Source organism: Dendrobates tinctorius, unplaced genomic scaffold (assembly GCF_039654945.1).
Source record: "Dendrobates tinctorius isolate UK_male_01 unplaced genomic scaffold, ASM3965494v1 ptg000151l, whole genome shotgun sequence".
Taxonomy (NCBI): Eukaryota; Metazoa; Chordata; class Amphibia; order Anura; family Dendrobatidae; genus Dendrobates; species Dendrobates tinctorius.
This window is the reverse complement of record NW_027361818.1, coordinates 8,373,493-8,384,119: the sequence shown is the minus strand read 5'-3', so window position 1 is coordinate 8,384,119 and position 10,627 is coordinate 8,373,493. Positions and strand designations below refer to the sequence as shown.

The 10,627-nt window shown below is 43.4% G+C and overlaps 1 protein-coding gene across 1 annotated transcript in view; it reads left to right on the top strand.

The window, feature by feature from the left end:
• The first annotated feature begins 789 nt into the window (after positions 1–789).
• The window catches only part of GP1BA (glycoprotein Ib platelet subunit alpha), a 41,280-nt gene continuing 31,442 nt past the window's right edge, over positions 790–10,627 (top strand). The window contains exon 1 of the mRNA XM_073547070.1: positions 790–889. The gene's annotated coding sequence lies outside the window, so the exon portion shown is untranslated. The remainder of the gene's footprint in view (positions 890–10,627) is intronic.

The window sequence follows — 10,627 nt, the reverse complement described above, 5'->3', positions numbered from 1 at the left end:
CCAGAGTGATCATGGGCCTCTTGGCTGCATCTCTGATCAGTCTTCTCCTTGTTTGAGATGAAAGTTTAGAGGGACGGCCGGGTCTTGGTAGATTTGCAGTGGTATGATACTCCCATTTCAGTATGATCGCTTGCACAGTGCTCCTTGGGATGTTTAAAGTTTTGGAAATCATTTTGTATCCAAATCCGGCTTTAAACTTCTCCACGACAGTATCACGGACCTGCCTGTTGTGTTCCTTGGTCTTCATGATGCTCTCTGTGCATCAAACAGAACCCTGAGACTATCACAGAGCAGGTGCATTTATACGGAGACTTGATTACACACAGGTGGATTATATTTATCATCATTAGTCATTTAGGACAACATTGGATCATTCAGAGATCCACAATGAACTTCTGGAGTGAGTTTGCGGCACTGAAAGTAAAGGGGCCGAATAATATTGCACACACCACTTTTCAATTTTTGAATTTCCACAAAAATTTAAAATAACCAATAAATTTCGCTCAACTTCACAATTGTGTCCCACTTGTTGATTCTTCACCAAAAATTTACATGTGGTATCTTTATGTTTGAAGCATGATATGTGGGAAAAGGTTGAACAGTTCCAGGGAGCCGAATACTTTCGCAAGAAACTGTAAATATTCTGTATAGGTGCATGTATATCAGGCTGCGGGAATACCAGGATATATAACATATGATGCAGGGAGACAGCGGATCCTTCTCAGAAACCACAAGAACATTATTTGAGTTTACAGTACACACAAATATAACGCCAGGAAGCATCAGCTCCATGTGATAAGTGCCCGGCGCAGAACGGTGAAGACCACAAAGAAGCAGAAGAAGAGAAGAAAGCAGCAGAGTACGGCGAGGAAAAGAGCGTCTGTGCAAGGTGAGATGCTGTACAATTACCCACCACTATATTATGTGTACTGGATGATGAGAGTAGATATGTGTTCATCTATACAGGTATAATATAACTGATATCTGGGGAGCGGCGATGTCTCCTCTGTATAATATAACTGATATCTGGGGAGCGGTGATGTCACCTCTGTATAATATAACTGATATCTGGGGAGCGGCGATGTCTCCTCTGTATAATATAACTGATATCTGGAGAGCGGTGATGTCACCTCTGTATAATATAACTGATATCTGGGGAGCGGCGATGTCTCCTCTGTATAATATAACTGATATCTGGGGAGCGGTGATGTCTCCTCTGTATAATATAACTGATATCTGGGGAGCGGTGATATCTCCTCTGTATAATATAACTGATATCTGGGGAGCGGCGATGTCTCCTCTGTATAATATAACTGATATCTGGGGAGCGGTGATGTCACTGCTGTATAATATAACTGATATCTGGGGAGCGGTGATGTCCCCTCTGTATAATATAACTGATATCTTGGGAGCGGTGATGTCACCTCTGTATAATATAACTGATATCTGGAGAGCGGCGATGTCTCCTCTGTATAATATAACTGATATCTGGAGAGCGGTGATGTCTCCTCTGTATAATATAACTGATATCTGGGGAGCGGTGATGTCACCTCTGTATAATATAACTGATATCTGGGGAGCGGTGATGTCTCCTCTGTATAATATAACTGATATCTGGGGAGCGGTGATGTCTCCTCTGTATAATATAACTGATATCTGGGGAGCGGCGATGTCTCCTCTGTATAATATAACTGATATCTGGGGAGCGGCGATGTCTCCTCTGTATAATATAACTGATATCTGGGGAGCGGCGATGTCTCCTCTGTATAATATACCTGATATCTGGAGAGCGGCGATGTCACCTCTCTATAATATAACTGATATCTGGGGAGCGGCGATGTCTCCTCTGTATAATATAACTGATATCTGGGGAGCGGCGATGTCTCCTCTGTATAATATAACTGATATCTGGGGAGCGGCGATGTCTCCTCTGTATAATATAACTGATATCTGGGGAGCGGTGATGTCTCCTCTGTATAATATACCTGATATCTGGAGAGCGGCGATGTCACCTCTCTATAATATAACTGATATCTGGGGAGCGGCGATGTCACCTCTCTATAATATAACTGATATCTGGAGAGCGGCGATGTCTCCTCTGTATAATATAACTGATATCTGGGGAGCGGCGATGTCTCCTCTGTATAATATAACTGATATCTGGGGAGCGGTGATGTCTCCTCTGTATAATATAACTGATATCTGGGGAGCGGCGATGTCTCCTCTGTATAATATAACTGATATCTGGGGAGCGGCGATGTCTCCTCTGTATAATATAACTGATATCTGGGGAGCGGCGATGTCTCCTCTGTATAATATAACTGATATCTGGGGAGCGGCGATGTCTCCTCTGTATAATATAACTGATATCTGGGGAGCGGCGATGTCTCCTCTGTATAATATAACTGATATCTGGGGAGCGGTGATGTCTCCTCTGTATAATATAACTGATATCTGGAGAGCGGCGATGTCTCCTCTGTATAATATAACTGATATCTGGTGATGTCACCTCTGTATAATATAACTGATATCTGGGGAGCGGCGATGTCTCCTCTGTATAATATAACTGATATCTGGGGAGCGGCGATGTCTCCTCTGTATAATATAACTGATATCTGGGGAGCGGCGATGTCTCCTCTGTATAATATAACTGATATCTGGGGAGCGGCGATGTCTCCTCTGTATAATATAACTGATATCTGGGGAGCGGCGATGTCTCCTCTGTATAATATAACTGATATCTGGGGAGCGGTGATGTCTCCTCTGTATAATATAACTGATATCTGGAGAGCGGCGATGTCACCTCTCTATAATATAACTGATATCTGGGGAGCGGCGATGTCTCCTCTGTATAATATAACTGATATCTGGGGAGCGGTGATGTCTCCTCTGTATAATATAACTGATATCTGGGGAGCGGTGATGTCTCCTCTGTATAATATAACTGATATCTGGAGAGCGGTGATGTCTCCTCTGTATAATATAACTGATATCTGGAGAGCGGTGATGTCTCCTCTGTATAATATAACTGATATCTGGGGAGCGGTGATGTCTCCTCTGTATAATATAACTGATATCTGGAGAGCGGCGATGTCACCTCTCTATAATATAACTGATATCTGGGGAGCGGCGATGTCTCCTCTGTATAATATAACTGATATCTGGGGAGCGGTGATGTCTCCTCTGTATAATATAACTGATGTCTCCTCTGTATAATATAACTGATATCTGGGGAGCGGTGATGTCTCCTCTGTATAATATAACTGATATCTGGAGAGCGGCGATGTCTCCTCTGTATAATATAACTGATATCTGGGGAGCGGTGATGTCTCCTCTGTATAATATAACTGATATCTGGGGAGCGGTGATGTCTCCTCTGTATAATATAACTGATATCTGGGGAGCGGTGATGTCTCCTCTGTATAATATAACTGATATCTGGGGAGCGGTGATGTCACCTCTCTATAATATAACTGATATCTGGAGAGCGGTGATGTCTCCTCTGTATAATATACCTGATATCTGGGGAGCGGTGATGTCTCCTCTGTATAATATAACTGATGTCTCCTCTGTATAATATAACTGATATCTGGGGAGCGGTGATGTCTCCTCTGTATAATATAACTGATATCTGGGGAGCGGCGATGTCTCCTCTGTATAATATAACTGATATCTGGGGAGCGGTGATGTCTCCTCTGTATAATATAACTGATGTCTCCTCTGTATAATATACCTGATATCTGGGGAGCGGTGATGTCTCCTCTGTATAATATAACTGATATCTGGGGAGCGGCGATGTCTCCTCTGTATAATATAACTGATATCTGGGGAGCGGTGATGTCTCCTCTGTATAATATAACTGATATCTGGGGAGCGGTGATGTCACCTCTCTATAATATAACTGATATCTGGGGAGCGGTGATGTCTCCTCTGTATAATATAACTGATATCTGGCGATGTCTCCTCTGTATAATATAACTGATATCTGGGGAGCGGTGATGTCTCCTCTGTATAATATAACTGATATCTGGGGAGCGGTGATGTCTCCTCTGTATAATATAACTGATATCTGGGGAGCGGCGATGTCTCCTCTGTATAATATAACTGATATCTGGGGAGCGGTGATATCTCCTCTGTATAATATAACTGATATCTGGGGAGCGGCGATGTCTCCTCTGTATAATATAACTGATATCTGGGGAGCGGCGATGTCTCCTCTGTATAATATAACTGATATCTGGGGAGCGGTGATGTCTCCTCTGTATAATATACCTGATATCTGGGGAGCGGCGATGTCACCTCTCTATAATATAACTGATATCTGGGGAGCGGTGATGTCTCCTCTGTATAATATAACTGATATCTGGAGAGCGGTGATGTCACCTCTGTATAATATAACTGATGTCTCCTCTGTATAATATACCTGATATCTGGGGAGCGGTGATGTCTCCTCTGTATAATATAACTGATATCTGGAGAGCGGTGATGTCTCCTCTGTATAATATAACTGATATCTGGGGAGCGGTGATGTCTCCTCTGTATAATATAACTGATATCTGGAGAGCGGTGATGTCACCTCTGTATAATATAACTGATGTCTCCTCTGTATAATATACCTGATATCTGGGGAGCGGCGATGTCTCCTCTGTATAATATAACTGATATCTGGGGAGCGGCGATGTCACCTCTCTATAATATAACTGATATCTGGGGAGCGGTGATGTCTCCTCTGTATAATATAACTGATATCTGGAGAGCGGTGATGTCACCTCTGTATAATATAACTGATGTCTCCTCTGTATAATATACCTGATATCTGGGGAGCGGTGATGTCTCCTCTGTATAATATAACTGATATCTGGGGAGCGGCGATGTCTCCTCTGTATAATATAACTGATATCTGGGGAGCGGTGATGTCTCCTCTGTATAATATAACTGATATCTGGGGAGCGGTGATGTCACCTCTCTATAATATAACTGATATCTGGGGAGCGGTGATGTCTCCTCTGTATAATATAACTGATATCTGGCGATGTCTCCTCTGTATAATATAACTGATATCTGGGGAGCGGCGATGTCTCCTCTGTATAATATAACTGATATCTGGGGAGCGGCGATGTCTCCTCTGTATAATATAACTGATATCTGGCGATGTCTCCTCTGTATAATATAACTGATATCTGGGGAGCGGTGATGTCTCCTCTGTATAATATAACTGATATCTGGGGAGCGGCGATGTCTCCTCTGTATAATATAACTGATATCTGGGGAGCGGTGATGTCTCCTCTGTATAATATAACTGATATCTGGGGAGCGGCGATGTCTCCTCTGTATAATATAACTGATATCTGGGGAGCGGTGATGTCTCCTCTGTATAATATAACTGATATCTGGGGAGCGGCGATGTCTCCTCTGTATAATATAACTGATATCTGGGGAGCGGCGATATCTCCTCTGTATAATATAACTGATATCTGGGGAGCGGCGATGTCTCCTCTGTATAATATAACTGATATCTGGGGAGCGGCGATGTCTCCTCTGTATAATATAACTGATATCTGGGGAGCGGTGATGTCTCCTCTGTATAATATAACTGATATCTGGGGAGCGGTGATGTCTCCTCTGTATAATATAACTGATATCTGGGGAGCGGCGATGTCTCCTCTGTATAATATAACTGATATCTGGGGAGCGGGGATGTCTCCTCTGTATAATATAACTGATATCTGGGGAGCGGCGATGTCACCTCTCTATAATATAACTGATATCTGGGGAGCGGTGATGTCTCCTCTGTATAATATAACTGATATCTGGGGAGCGGCGATGTCTCCTCTGTATAATATAACTGATATCTGGGGAGCGGTGATGTCTCCTCTGTATAATATAACTGATATCTGGGGAGCGGTGATGTCTCCTCTGTATAATATAACTGATATCTGGAGAGCGGTGATGTCTCCTCTGTATAATATAACTGATATCTGGAGAGCGGTGATGTCTCCTCTGTATAATATAACTGATATCTGGGGAGCGGCGATGTCTCCTCTGTATAATATAACTGATATCTGGGGAGCGGGGATGTCTCCTCTGTATAATATAACTGATATCTGGGGAGCGGCGATGTCACCTCTCTATAATATAACTGATATCTGGGGAGCGGTGATGTCTCCTCTGTATAATATAACTGATATCTGGGGAGCGGCGATGTCTCCTCTGTATAATATAACTGATATCTGGGGAGCGGCGATGTCTCCTCTGTATAATATACCTGATATCTGGGGAGCGGCGATGTCTCCTCTGTATAATATAACTGATATCTGGGGAGCGGCGATGTCTCCTCTGTATAATATAACTGATATCTGGGGAGCGGCGATGTCTCCTCTGTATAATATAACTGATATCTGGGGAGCGGCGATGTCTCCTCTGTATAATATAACTGATATCTGGGGAGCGGCGATGTCTCCTCTGTATAATATAACTGATATCTGGGGAGCGGTGATGTCTCCTCTGTATAATATAACTGATATCTGGGGAGCGGCGATGTCTCCTCTGTATAATATAACTGATATCTGGGGAGCGGGGATGTCTCCTCTGTATAATATAACTGATATCTGGGGAGCGGCGATGTCACCTCTCTATAATATAACTGATATCTGGGGAGCGGCGATGTCTCCTCTGTATAATATAACTGATATCTGGGGAGCGGCGATGTCTCCTCTGTATAATATAACTGATATCTGGGGAGCGGCGATGTCTCCTCTGTATAATATACCTGATATCTGGGGAGCGGCGATGTCTCCTCTGTATAATATAACTGATATCTGGGGAGCGGCGATGTCTCCTCTGTATAATATAACTGATATCTGGGGAGCGGTGATGTCACCTCTGTATAATATAACTGATATCTGGGGAGCGGTGATGTCACCTCTCTATAATATAACTGATATCTGGAGAGCGGTGATGTCTCCTCTGTATAATATACCTGATATCTGGGGAGCGGTGATGTCTCCTCTGTATAATATAACTGATATCTGGGGAGCGGTGATGTCTCCTCTGTATAATATAACTGATATCTGGAGAGCGGTGATGTCTCCTCTGTATAATATAACTGATATCTGGGGAGCGGTGATGTCACCTCTGTATAATATAACTGATATCTGGGGAGCGGTGATGTCTCCTCTGTATAATATAACTGATATCTGGGGAGCGGTGATGTCTCCTCTGTATAATATAACTGATATCTGGGGAGCGGTGATGTCTCCTCTGTATAATATAACTGATATCTGGGGAGCGGCGATGTCTCCTCTGTATAATATAACTGATATCTGGAGAGCGGCGATGTCTCCTCTGTATAATATAACTGATATCTGGGGAGCGGCGATGTCACCTCTGTATAATATAACTGATATCTGGGGAGCGGTGATGTCACCTCTGTATAATATAACTGATATCTGGGGAGCGGTGATGTCACCTCTCTATAATATAACTGATATCTGGAGAGCGGTGATGTCTCCTCTGTATAATATACCTGATATCTGGGGAGCGGTGATGTCTCCTCTGTATAATATAACTGATATCTGGGGAGCGGCGATGTCTCCTCTGTATAATATAACTGATATCTGGAGAGCGGCGATGTCTCCTCTGTATAATATAACTGATATCTGGGGAGCGGCGATGTCACCTCTGTATAATATAACTGATATCTGGGGAGCGGTGATGTCACCTCTCTATAATATAACTGATATCTGGAGAGCGGTGATGTCTCCTCTGTATAATATACCTGATATCTGGGGAGCGGCGATGTCTCCTCTGTATAATATAACTGATATCTGGGGAGCGGGGATGTCTCCTCTGTATAATATAACTGATATCTGGGGAGCGGCGATGTCTCCTCTCTATAATATAACTGATATCTGGGGAGCGGTGATGTCTCCTCTGTATAATATAACTGATATCTGGAGAGCGGTGATGTCTCCTCTGTATAATATAACTGATATCTGGGGAGCGGTGATGTCTCCTCTGTATAATATAACTGATATCTGGGGAGCGGCGATGTCACCTCTGTATAATATAACTGATATCTGGGGAGCGGTGATGTCTCCTCTGTATAATATAACTGATATCTGGGGAGCGGTGATGTCTCCTCTGTATAATATAACTGATATCTGGCGATGTCTCCTCTGTATAATATAACTGATATCTGGAGAGCGGCGATGTCTCCTCTGTATAATATAACTGATATCTGGGGAGCGGCGATGTCTCCTCTGTATAATATAACTGATATCTGGGGAGCGGCGATGTCTCCTCTGTATAATATAACTGATATCTGGCGATGTCTCCTCTGTATAATATAACTGATATCTGGGGAGCGGCGATGTCTCCTCTGTATAATATAACTGATATCTGGGGAGCGGCGATGTCTCCTCTGTATAATATAACTGATATCTGGGGAGCGGTGATGTCTCCTCTGTATAATATAACTGATATCTGGGGAGCGGTGATGTCTCCTCTGTATAATATAACTGATATCTGGGGAGCGGCGATGTCTCCTCTGTATAATATAACTGATATCTGGGGAGCGGCGATGTCTCCTCTGTATAATATAACTGATATCTGGGGAGCGGCGATGTCTCCTCTGTATAATATAACTGATATCTGGAGAGCGGCGATGTCTCCTCTGTATAATATAACTGATATCTGGGGAGCGGTGATGTCTCCTCTGTATAATATAACTGATATCTGGGGAGCGGTGATGTCTCCTCTGTATAATATAACTGATATCTGGGGAGCGGTGATGTCTCCTCTGTATAATATAACTGATATCTGGGGAGCGGCGATGTCTCCTCTGTATAATATAACTGATATCTGGGGAGCGGTGATGTCTCCTCTGTATAATATAACTGATATCTGGGGAGCGGCGATGTCTCCTCTGTATAATATAACTGATATCTGGGGAGCGGCGATGTCTCCTCTGTATAATATAACTGATATCTGGGGAGCGGCGATGTCTCCTCTGTATAATATAACTGATATCTGGGGAGCGGCGATGTCACTGCTGTATAATATAACTGATATCTGGGGAGCGGTGATGTCTCCTCTGTATAATATAACTGATATCTGGGGAGCGGTGATGTCTCCTCTGTATAATATAACTGATATCTGGGGAGCGGCGATGTCACTGCTGTATAATATAACTGATATCTGGGGAGCGGCGATGTCTCCTCTGTATAATATAACTGATATCTGGAGAGCGGCGATGTCACCTCTGTATAATATAACTGATATATGGGGAGCGGCGATGTCACCTGTCAGTTTTAGGGGGTTATATTGACCTTTGGCAGCACACGGCTATCACATGTGCAGGGCGCTTATCTTAGTTATCCCGCCTCAGTCTTGCCCTAAGAATTTACCGCAGGGGCTTATTGGAGTAATCCCACTGCTCTCCGTTGTATGTCACGAACTGCAGGGATTTATGTATATCCCATTTTTGGTTCCGCTTTGGAACTTGCAGCTCTCCGGCACCCCCTTACCCTCAGGTCGGTCAGAGAACTGCACCTGGGATAATTAGTAGCTGGTCTGGCCGCGTGATGTGCAATGGCTATTAGGCACACTGCAGAGAGGGAATTATAAATGCTTTGACCGCAGCCACACAATCAGCTTATAAAACCCGCTGCATCACTGCCAGTGCTACCCACCTAGCCAAAACACACTTCGCTGCCACCAGCTTCCGATTTTCTCTATCATTGTTTAAATTAATAAAGGGGTACGAAGCCAACCCAAATTAGTAGCGTAATTACTTCAGGCACATGTAAATTCATCTTAGAACATAGAGAACGGCTAGAAATATTTTTATATTTCACTCCAAAAAGGCAGGCAGTGTTTGCAGAAGGCAAAAAAAGATTTTACAAAATGAGACAATTAAAATATGTACAATACGATTACAAATAAAAAAGAGGATTAACAGAAGAAAAGAGGCACTCACATGTTACTTAGATCATTTCAGGCAGAACCAGGCTGGTGGGAGGGGCCAAACATCACAGTGCAAAGAGGGGTCTGGGTGCAGCTGAGGGCTGTCCTTTGTGAAAGTGACTTATACCCCTGGGCTTGTGACATCACTAAAGGGGCTGACTTGTGGCATTCCTCCTTTATCTCAGAGTTACAGATCTGGTTCTGAAAACTTTATAACAATCATAACTGGGCTTGAGAACCTAGTAGAATATTGGCAGAACCCTCATTCGTCTTATATTGAAATTAGCTTTCCAATGATTCCAAACTCGGACTGGTTATTCCACAAGGTTCAGGAGAAATCCATTTCTCCGTTTCTGTTAGTGCTGGAACTGGGAAAAACATGGGCTATGAAGCTTAGTCAACGCACATCCCAGATATGAAGTTTTTATTTTTCTATCACAACCTCACATCGCTTTATGACCAAATGATTAGATTCCCATTATTGTCTATAGGAAGCCCTCACATGGTGGAAAGACAAAGAAGGTCCCTGCTGTGAGGAGGGAAATCAATCACTGGTGTCTCAGGTTACAATGAGTGTGTAAGCAGGCTGGGGCGGGAGCAAAGGGGGTGGACAGTGTCAGGCTGTGAGTGAGCAGAAATTCGCAGGCATGACAGGCAAAGG